The sequence below is a fragment of the Arachis hypogaea genome, chromosome 14 (genome assembly GCF_003086295.3).
Source record: "Arachis hypogaea cultivar Tifrunner chromosome 14, arahy.Tifrunner.gnm2.J5K5, whole genome shotgun sequence".
Classification (NCBI taxonomy): Eukaryota; Viridiplantae; Streptophyta; class Magnoliopsida; order Fabales; family Fabaceae; genus Arachis; species Arachis hypogaea.
The window spans coordinates 39,443,662-39,454,835 of NC_092049.1; the positions used below are offsets into that span (position 1 = coordinate 39,443,662).

At 38.5% G+C, this 11,174-nt stretch overlaps 1 non-coding gene across 1 annotated transcript; it reads right to left on the minus strand.

The window, feature by feature from the left end:
• Positions 1-10,799: 10,799 nt before the first annotated feature.
• LOC112746116 (small nucleolar RNA R71) lies at positions 10,800-10,907 on the minus strand. The gene has a single exon (XR_003174014.1). It is a non-coding gene; the product is annotated as a small nucleolar RNA R71 (small nucleolar RNA).
• Between the last annotated feature and the right edge of the window lie 267 nt (positions 10,908-11,174).

Genomic DNA, 11,174 nt, shown 5'->3' on the forward strand with positions numbered 1-11,174 from the left:
AACTGTCACAATTACGTACAAACTCTCGGGAATCTTTATAGAGTGTGGGCCAATAGAAGCCACATTGGAGGACCTTGGTGGCTGTTCGCTCACCTCCGAAATGGCCTCCATATTGAGATCCGTGGCAATGCCATAGGATTCTCTGTGCTTCCTCTCTGGGGACACACCTACGGATAATTTCGTCTGCACATCTCTTAAAGAGATAGGGTTCATCCCACAAGTAGTACTTTGCATCAGTAACTAATTTCTTCTTTTGTATTCTATTGTACTCCTTGGGTATGAACCTTGCAGCTTTATAGTTTGCAATATCGGCAAACCATGGTGCTTCCTGAATGGCAAATAGATGCTCATCAGGGAACGTCTCAGAGATCTCAAGAAAGGGGAGGGACGTCCCTTTCACTGGCTCTATCCGGGACAGATGATCAGCCACTTGGTTCTCTGTCCCTTTTCTGTCTCTTATTTCTATATCAAACTCTTGCAGAAGCAATACCCATCTGATGAGCCTGGGTTTTGAATCCTGCTTTGTGAGTAGATATTTAAGAGCAGCATGGTCAGTATACACAATCACTTTTGATCCTACTAAGTATGATCTGAACTTGTCAATGGCGTAAACCACTGCAAGTAGTTCTTTTTCTGTGGTTGTGTAATTTTTCTGGGCATCATTTAAAACGCGACTGGCATAATAAATGACATGCAGAAGCTTGTCATGCCTCTGTCCCAATACTGCACCAATGGCATGATCACTGGCATCACACATTAACTCAAATGGCAATGTCCAGTCTGGTGCAGAAATGACTGGTGCTGTGACCAGCTTAGCTTTCAGCGTTTCAAACGCCTGCAGGCATGCTGTGTCAAACACAAATGGCGTGTCAGCAGCTAGCAGATTGCTTAGAGGTTTTGCGATTTTTGAAAAATCCTTTATAAACCTCCTATAGAATCCTGCATGCCCCAGAAAGCTTCTGATTGCCTTAACATTGGCAGGTGGTGGTAATTTTTCAATTACCTCTATTCTTGCTTGATCCACCTCTATTCCCTTGTTTGAGATTTTATGCCCAAGAACAATTCCTTCAGTCACCATGAAGTGACACTTTTCCCAGTTTAAAACTAGGTTGGTTTCTTGGCATCTTTTCAGAACAAGTTTCAGGTGATCAAGACAGGAGCTGAATGAGTCTCCATATACTGAGAAGTCATCCATGAAGACTTCCAGAAATTTTTCCACCATGTCAGAGAAAATAGAGAGCATGCATCTCTGGAAGGTTGCAGGTGCATTGCATAGCCCAAAGGGCATCCTTCTATAAGCAAACGCTCCGGATGGACATGTGAATGCTGTTTTCTCTTGATCCTGGGGATCTACTGCAATCTGGTTATAGCCTGAGTAGCCATCCAAAAAGCAGTAATAATCATGACCTACTAGTCTCTCTAGCATCTGGTCTATGAATGGTAAAGGAAAATGATCCTTTCTGGTGGCTGTATTGAGCCTTCTGTAGTCAATACACATGCGCCACCCTGTAACTGTTCTTGTAGGAACCAGTTCATTTTTTTCATTATGAATCACTGTCATGCCTCCCTTTTTTGGGACGACTTGAACAGGGCTCACCCAGGGGCTGTCAGAAATAGGATAAATAATCCCAGCCTCCAGTAATTTGGTGACCTCTTTCTGCACCACTTCCTTCATGGCTGGATTTAGCCGCCTCTGTGGTTGAACCACTGGTTTGGCATTATCCTCCAATAGGATTTTGTGCATGCATCTAGCTGGGCTTATGCCCTTAAGGTCACCTATGGACCACCCAAGAGCTGTCTTGTGTGTCCTTAGCACTTGAATAAGTGCTTCCTCTTCCTGTGAATTTAAAGCAGAGCTTATGATCACTGGAAAAGTGTCACCTTCTCCTAGAAATGCATATTTCAAGGATGGTGGCAGTGGCTTGAGCTCTGGTTTAGGAGGTTTTTCCTCTTTCAGAAGAAAGTTCAGAGGCTCTTTCATGTCCCCTGAATCCTCCAAATCAGGCTGAACATCTTTAAAGATGTCTTCCAACTCTGATTCGAGACTCTCAGCCATGTTGATCTCTTCTACCAAAGAGTCAATAAGGTCAACTTTCATGCAGTCTGTTGATGTGCTGGATGCTGCATGGCTTTGACAGCGTTCAACTTGAACTCGTCATCGTTGACTCTCAGGGTTATTTCCCCCTGTTGGACGTCAATGAGGGATCGTCCAGTTGCTAGGAAGGGTCTTCCTAGAATGAGAGTAGCACTCTTGTGCTCCTCCATTTCCAGCACAACAAAGTCAGTGGGAAAGGCGAATGGCCCAACTCTGACAATCATGTCCTCAATCACGCCTGATGGGTATTTAGTGGAACCATCAGCAAGTTGGAGACATATCTGGGTTGGTTTAACTTCTTCAGTTAAGCCAAGCTTCCTGATAGTGGATGCAGGTATCAGGTTGATGCTTGCCCCAAGATCACATAAAGCTGTCTTGGTGCAATCACCTTCTAATATGCATGGTATCAGAAAACTCCCAGGATCTTTAAGCTTTTCAGGAAAGCTTTTCAGAATGACTGCACTGCATTCTTCAGTGAGGAGAACTCTTTCTGTTTCTCTCCACTCCTTTTTATGACTCAAGATCTCTTTCATGAACTTGGCATAAGAAGGTATTTGCTCAAGTGCCTCTGCAAAAGGAATCTTTATTTCAAGAGTCCTTAGATAATCTGCAAAGCGAGCAAATTGCTTATCCTGCTCCTCTTTCCGGAGTTTTTGAGGATAAGGTATCTTGGCTTTATATTCCTCAACCTTAGTGGTTAAAGAAGCCTTTTTAGAGGGGTTGTTATCAGCACTTGTGTGTGTCTGATCCCTCACTGGCAATTGAGTACCAGAGTCAAAGGCTGGAGTGACGTTAGATGCCAACTCACTGTCTGTTCCTGGCGCCTGAACGCCAGAAATGTGCCCCTGTTGGGCGTTCAGCGCCAGATTCTTGCCCATTTCTGGCGTTGAACGCCAATCCTGCCTTGTTTCTGGCGCTGAACGCCAGTTTTGGGCATGGTCTGGGCGTTCAGCGCCAGCCTTCCACCCATTTTCTGGCGTTTTAGTGCCAGAATTATTTTTCCCTGGGCTCTTACTGTCCTCAGGGGAATATTTGGTGGGTTGCTCATTTCTTGAATTTTTGATGCCTTGAGGTGGGGCATTTAATGTTTTCCCACTTCTTAATTGAACTGCTTGGCATTCTTCTGCTATTTGCTTTGATAGCTGCTGCTTTGTTTGCTTAAACTGTTCTTCCATATGTATATTAGCTATCCTTGTCTCCTGTAACCTGTCTTTGAATTCAGCTAGCTGCTTTGTTAGAAAATCTAATTGCTAATTGAATTCAGCAGCTTGTTTTACAGTACTGAGTTCAGCAGTTACTGTTTTAACCTCTTCATTCATGGAAGGGTTGCTGCTTAGATACAGATGCTGATTCCTGGCAACTGTATCAATGAGCTCTTGAGCTTCTTCAATTGTCTTTCTCATATGGATAGATCCACCAGCTGAGTAATCTAAAGACATCTGAGCTCCTTCTGCAAGCCCATAGTAGAAGATGTCTAACTGAACCCACTCTGAAAACATTTCAGAGGGGCATTTTCGTAGCATCTTTCTGTATCTCTCCCAGGCATCATAAAGAGATTCATTATCTCCTTGTTTAAAGCCTTGGATGTCCAGCCTTAGCTGTGTCATCCTTTTTGAAGGGAAATGTTGATTCAGGAATTTTTCTGTCAGCTGTTTCCATGTTCTTATGCTGGCCTTAGGTTGGTTATTTAACCACCTTTTAGCTTGATCTTTTACAGCAAATGGAAACAGTAATAGTCTGTAGACATCCTGATCTATTTCCTTATCATGTACTGTGTCAGCAATTTGTAAAAATTGTGCCAGAAACTCTGTAGGTTCTTCCTGTGGAAGACCGGAATACTGGCAACTTTGCTGCACCATGATAATGAGCTGAGGATTCAACTCAAAGCTACTAACTCCAATGGAGGGTATGCATATGCTACTCCCATACGAAGCAGTAGAGGGGTTAGAATATGACCCCAAAGTCCTCCTGGACTGTCCATCTCCACTTATGTCCATGATGGATCTATGGATATAACTTGGACTGATTTACCTTTTTATTTATTTTATTTTATAAGAAGTAAATACTTAAATAAAATAAAATAACTAAAAAGAATTTGAATTTTGAAATAAAATTTTTTTTTTTCGTAAAAAAAAAATTAAAAATAATTAGTTAAAAAAACGAAATTTTTGAAAAAGAGGGAAGATATTTTCGAAAATTAGAGAGAGAGAGTTAGGTAGTTTTGAAAAAGTTAAGAAACAAACAAAAAGTTAGTTAGTTAGTTGAAACAAATTTTGAAAAGATAAGAAGTTAGGAAGTTAGAAGAGATATTTTGAAAAGATATTTTTTTGAATTTAGTGAGGAGAGAGAAAAACAATAAGATAGTACAAGATTTAAAATTTTTAGATCTAATGCTCCTTGTTTTCGAAAAATTTGGAGGGAAAACACCAAGGAACACCAAACTTAAAAATTTTAAGATCAAGACACAAGGAAACTCAAGAACACTTTGAAGACTCACAAGAACACAAGAACATGAAGGAAGAACACCAAACTTAAAATTTTTAGAAAACCAAACCAAAATTTTCGAAAATCAAAGGGGAATCAACAAGAAAACACCAAACTTAAAGTTTGGCACAAGATTTAATAGAAAAAAATATTTTTGAAAAAGAAGGTTTTGAAAAGAGTATAAAAGATTCTAACCCAATCAAATTAATGCTCTAGCCAAATGAGTTATGGGACCTTCAAAAAATTTTAAGAAAGATTATTTTTGAAAACACCAAACTTAAAGTTTGGCACAGGATTTAATAGAAAAATTATTTTTGAAAAAGGTTTTTTTTTTTAAAAATATGATAGCCAATTATCATGAACATAAACACCACGTTCTAAATAACTGAGCTATAAGTTTAAAGTATTTTAACAAGGGGTAATTAATAAAAGACTCTAAACCAAAAAAAAAAAGAAAGATTTTTCCTAATCTAAGCAACAAAGTAATCCGTCAGTTGTTCAAACACGAACAATCCCCGGCAACGGCGCCAAAAACTTGGTGCACGAATTGTGAATCACACTTTTCACAACGCGTACCACTAACCAGCAAGTGCACTGGGTCGTCCAAGTAATACCTTACGTGAGTAAGGGTCGAATCCCACGGAGATTGTTGGTTTGAAGCAATCTATGGTTATCTTGTAAATCTTAGTCAGGAATTCAATTATGTTTATCAGTTGAATTGTGAATAACCAAGAGAACATAAATTAAAGTTTACTTGTTGTGCAGTAATGGAGAATGTGTTGGAGTTTTGGAGATGCTTTGTCTTCTGAATCTCTGCTTTCCTCTGTCTTCTGATTCACGCACGCACGTCCTCCTATGGCAAGCTGTGTGTTGGTGGATCACAGTTGTCAGTGGCTACCTTCCATCCTTCCAGTGAAAACTACGCTCACGCGCTCTGTCACAGCACGGCTAATCACCGGTTGGTTCTCGATCCGGTTGGAATAGGATTTACTATCCTTTTGCGTCTGTCACTAATGCCCAGCCTTCAGGAGTTTGAAGCTCGTCACAGTCATTCAATCCTTGAATCCTACTCGGAATACCACAGACAAGGTTTAGACTTTCCGGATTCTCATGAATGCCGCCATCAGTTCTAGCTTATACCACGGAGATTCTGATTAAGGAATCTAAGAGATACTCATTCAATCATATGTAGAACGGAGGTGGTTGTCAGGCACACGTTCGTGGTTTGAGGAAGGTGATGAATGTCACAGATCATCACCTTCATCACAGTTAAGCGCGAATGAACATCTTAGATAGGAACAAGCGTGTTTGAATGGAAAACAGAAATACTTGCATTAATTCATCGAGACGCAGCAGAGCTCCTCACCCCCAACAATGGGGTTTAGAGACTCATGCCATCAGAGAATACAAAGTTTAGATCTAAAATGTCATGAGATACAAAATAAGTCTCTAAAAGTTGTTTAAATACTAAACTAGTAGCCTAGGGTTACAAAATATGAGTGGACTATGATGGATGATGCAGATATCCACTTCTAGGGCCCACTTGGTGTGTGCTGGGGCTGAGATTTAAATGAGTCACGTGCAGAGGCCATTTGTGGAGTTGAACGCCAGTTTTTATGCCAGTTTGGGCGTTCAACTCCAGTTTTTTATCCTTTTCTGGCGCTGGACGCCAGAATTGGGCAGAGGACTAGCGTTGAACGCCAGTTTACGTCGTCTATTCTTATGCAAAGTATAGACTATTATATATTGCTGGAAAGCCCTGGATGTCTACTTTCCAACGCAATTGGAAGCACGCCATTTCGAGTTCTGTAGCTCCAGAAAATCCACTTTGAGTGCAGGGAGGTCAGAATCCAACAGCATCAGCAGTCCTTTTTCAGCCTGAATCAGATTTTTGCTCAGCTCCTTCAATTTCAGCCAGAAAAATACCTGAAATTACAAAAAAACACACAACTTATGTAAAGTCCAGAAATATGAATTTTTCCTAAAAACTACTGGAAATAGACTAAAAACTAACTAAAACATACTCAAAACTATATGAAATTATCCCCAAAAAGCGTATAAAATATCCGCTTATTTTTGACATTGTTTTTAGTATGTTTTTAGTAGGATCTAGTTAATTTTAGGGATGTTTTCATTAGTTTTTATGTTAAATTCACAATTCTGGACTTTACTATGAGTTTGTGTTTTTTTCTGTGATTTCAGGTATTTTCTGGCTGAAATTGAGGGACTTGAGCAGAAATCAGATTCAGAGGTTGAAAAAGGACTGCTGATGCTGTTGGATTCTGACCTCCCTGCACTCAAAGTGGATTTTCTGGAGCTACAGAACTCGAAATGGCGCGCTTCTAATTGCGTTGGAAAGTAGACATCCAGGGCTTTCCAGCAATATATAATAGTCCATACTTTGGCCAAGAATTGACGAAGTAAATTGGCGTTCAACGCCAGCCTTCTGCCCAAATCTGGCGTCCAGCGCCAGAAAAGGATCCAAAACCAGAGTTGAACGCCTAAACTGGCACAGAAACTGGCGTTCAACTCCACAAATGACCTCTGAACGTGCTACACTTAAGCTCAGCCCAAACACACACCAAGTGGGCCCCGGAAGTGGATTTATGCATCAATTACTTACTCATGTAAACCCTAGTGACAAGTTTATTATAAATAGGACCTTTTACTATTGTATTAGGTATCTTTGGATTACCTTATGATCCTTTGATCACGTTTTAGGGGGCTGGCCATCTCGGCCATGCCTGGACCTTCCAGTTATGTATTTTCAACGGTAGAGTTTCTACACTCCATAGATTAAGGTGTGGAGCTCTGCTGTTCCTCAAAGATTAATGCAAAGTACTACTGTTTTCTATTCAATTCATCTTATTTCGATTCTAAGATATCCATTCGCACCCAAGAACGTGATGAAGGTGATGATTATGTGTGACGCTCATCACCATCTCCCCTATGAACGCGTGCCTGACAAACACTTCTGTTCTACATGAAATAAGCTAGAATGAATATCACTTAGATCTCCTAACCAGAATCTTCGTGGCGTAAGCTAGAATGATGGCGGCATTCAAGAGAATCCGGAAAGTCTAAACCTTGTCTGTGGTATTCCGAGTAGGATTCAATGATTGAATGACTGTGACGAGCTCCTAACTCGCGATTGCAGGGCGTTAGTGACAGACGCAAAAGGATAGTAAATCCTATTCCAGCATGATCGAGAACTGACAGATGAATAGCCGTGCCGTGACAGGGTGCGTGAGCATATTATTCACTGAGAGGATAAGATGAAGCCATTGGCAAGGGTGATGCCTCCAGACGATTAGCCGTGCCGTGACAGGGCATTGGATCATTTTCCCGAGAGATGACCGAAAGTAGCCATTGACAGTGGTGATGTATCACATAAAGCCAGCCATGGAAAGGGGTAAGACTGATTGGATGAAGATAGCAGGAAAGCAGAGGTTCAGAGGAACAAAAGCATCTCCATTCGCTTATCTGAAATTCCTATCAATGAATTACATAAGTATCTCTATCCCTATTTTATTATATAATATTCGAAAACACCATTATCACTTTATATCTGCCTGACTGAGATTTACAAGGTGACCATAGCTTGCTTCATACCAACAATCTCCGTGGGATTCGACCCTTACTCACGTAAGGTATTACTTGGACGACCCAGTGCACTTGCTGGTTAGTTGTATCGAAGTTGTGACAATTATGAATTAAGATCAGAGCACCAAGCTTTGGAGCCATTACCAGGGATTATTCGAACCTGGAGATCACAATTTCGTGCACCAAGTTTTTGGCGCCGTTGCCGGGGATTGTTTGAGTTTGGACAACTGACGGTTCATCTTGTTGCTCAGATTAGGTAATTTTCTTTTTATTTTCTTTTCAAAAATTTTTCAAAAATATTTTAATAAATCTCTCATCTGTTTTCGAAAAAAAAAATTTTAAAATGTTTTCAAAAATTTATTCAAAATTTTTAAGAATGAATTCTAGTGTTTCATGAAGCATGTAAAGCCTGGCTGGCTGTAAAGCCATGTCTATTCCTTTGGTAATGAGTATGTCAGGCATGTCATATCTGAATTACATGCTGAAGCTTGGCTGGCCATTGGCCATGTCTAGTGTTTTGGACTGGAGCTTTCTTTGAAAGCTTGGCTGGCTAGTGAGCCATGTCTAATTCCTGGACTGAAGCTTTAGACTAAGAATGCAAGATTCCTGGAATTCATGTTAAAGATTTTGGAATCCTTATTTTCCTTTTTCAATTAATTTTCGAAAAATAAGAAAAAATCCAAAAAAATTAGAAAATCATAAAAATCAAAAATATTTTGTGTTTCTTGTTTGAGTCTTGAGTCATATCATAAGTTTGGTGTCACTTGCATATGCATCTTGCAATTTTTCGAAAATATCATGCATTCATAGTGTTCTTCATGATCTTCAAGTTGTTCTTGGTAAGTCTTCTTGTTTGATCTTGATGATTTTTTGTTTTGTGTCTTTTCATGTTTATCATATGCATTCTTGAATTCTTAGTGCGTAAGCATTAAAGAATTCTAAGTTTGGTGTCTTGCATGTTTTCTTTGCATTAAAAATTTTTCAAAATTGTGTTCTTGATGTTCATCATGATCTTCATAATGTTCTTGGTGTTCATCTTGACATTCATAGCATTCTTGCATGCATTCATTGTTTTGATCTAAAAAAATTTCATGCATTGCATATTTTTCATGTTTTTCATAAAAATTTCAAAAATCAAAAAAATATCTTTCCCTTTTTCTCTCATCAAATTCGAAAATTTGGATTGACTTTTTCAAAATTTTTAAAATCAAATTGTTTCTTATGAGTCAAATCAAATTTTCAAATTTGAAAATCTTATCTTTTTCAAAATCTTTTTCAAAAATCAAATCTTTTTCAAAATTCTTAGTTATTTTCGAAAATTTCAAAAATATTTTTCAAAAATCTTTTTCTTATTTTTATACCAAATTTTCGAAAATAACATAAACAATTAATGTTTTGATTCAAAAATTTGAAGTTTGTTACTTGCTTGTTAAGAAAGATTCAAACTTTAAAGTCTAGAATCATATCTTGTGATTTCTTATGAATCAAGTCATTAATTGTGATTTTAAAAATCAAATCTTTTTCAAAAAAACTAATTCCTATCATATATTTTCAAAATATCTTCTTATCTTATCTTGTTCAAAAATATCTTTTCAAAATATCTCCTCTAACTTCCTAACTTCCTATCTTTTCAAAATTTGTTTCAACTAACTAACTAACTTTTTGTTTGTTTCTTATCTTTTTCAAAACCACCTAACTAACTCTCTCTCTCTTAATTTCGAAAATATCTCTCCCCTTTTTCAAAATTTCTTTTTAATTAACTAATTATTTTTATTTTTAATTTTATTTCAAAAAAAAAATTTTCGAAAAATACTAACAAATTTTCAAAAACCAAATTTCAAAAATCACTAACTCCTTTTCAAAATAATTTTCGAAAATTATACCTCCCACATCCTATTCTATTTATTCATTTATATCCTAACATCTCATCTCACATCTCTTCCATTCTCACAGTTGTGTTTCTTCCTTTACATCACATTCTTTATCTCCCCCTCTTTTCTTCCACTCACAAAGGGATCCCTATACTGTGGTATAAAGGATCTCTATTATTATTATCATTTTTCTGGCCATTCTTCCTTGTCATATGAGCAGGAGCAAAGATAAGAACATTCTTGTGGAAGCAGATCCAGAACCTGAAAGGACTCTGAAGAGAAAATTAAGAGAAGCTAAAATACAACAATCCAGAGATAACCTTTCAGAAATTTTCGAACAGGCAAAGAAGATGGCAGCCGAAAATAATAATAATGCAAGGAAGATGCTTGGTGACTTTACTGCACCTAATTCCAATTTACATGGAAGAAGCATCTCCATTCTTGCCATTGGAGCAAACAACTTTGAGCTGAAACCTCAATTAGTTTCTCTGATGCAGCAGAACTGCAAGTTTCATGGACTTCCATCTGAAGATCCTTTTCAGTTCTTAACTGAATTCTTGCAGATATGTGATACTGTTAAGACTAATGGAATAGATCCTGAAGTCTACAGGCTCATGCTTTTCCCTTTTGCTGTAAGAGACAGAGCTAGATTATGGTTGGATTCTCAACCTAAAGACAGCCTGAACTCTTGGGATAAGCTGGTCACGGCTTTCTTAGCCAAGTACTTTCCTCCTCAAAAGCTGAGCAAGCTGAGAGCTGATGTTCAAACCTTCAGACAGAAAGAAGGTGAATCCCTCTATGAAGCTTGGGAAAGATACAAACAGTTGACCAAAAAGTGTCCTTCTGACATGCTTTCAGAATGGACCATCCTGGATATATTCTATGATGGTCTATCTGAGCTATCTAAGATGTCATTGGATACCTCTGCAGGTGGATCCATTCACCTAAAGAAAACGCTGCAGAAGCTCAAGAACTCATTGACATGGTTGCTAATAACCAGTTCATGTACACTTCTGAAAGGAATCCTGTAAGCAATGGGACGCCTATGAAGAAGGGAGTTCTTGAAGTTGATACTCTGAATGCCATATTGGCTCAGAACAAAATATTGACTCAGCAAGTCA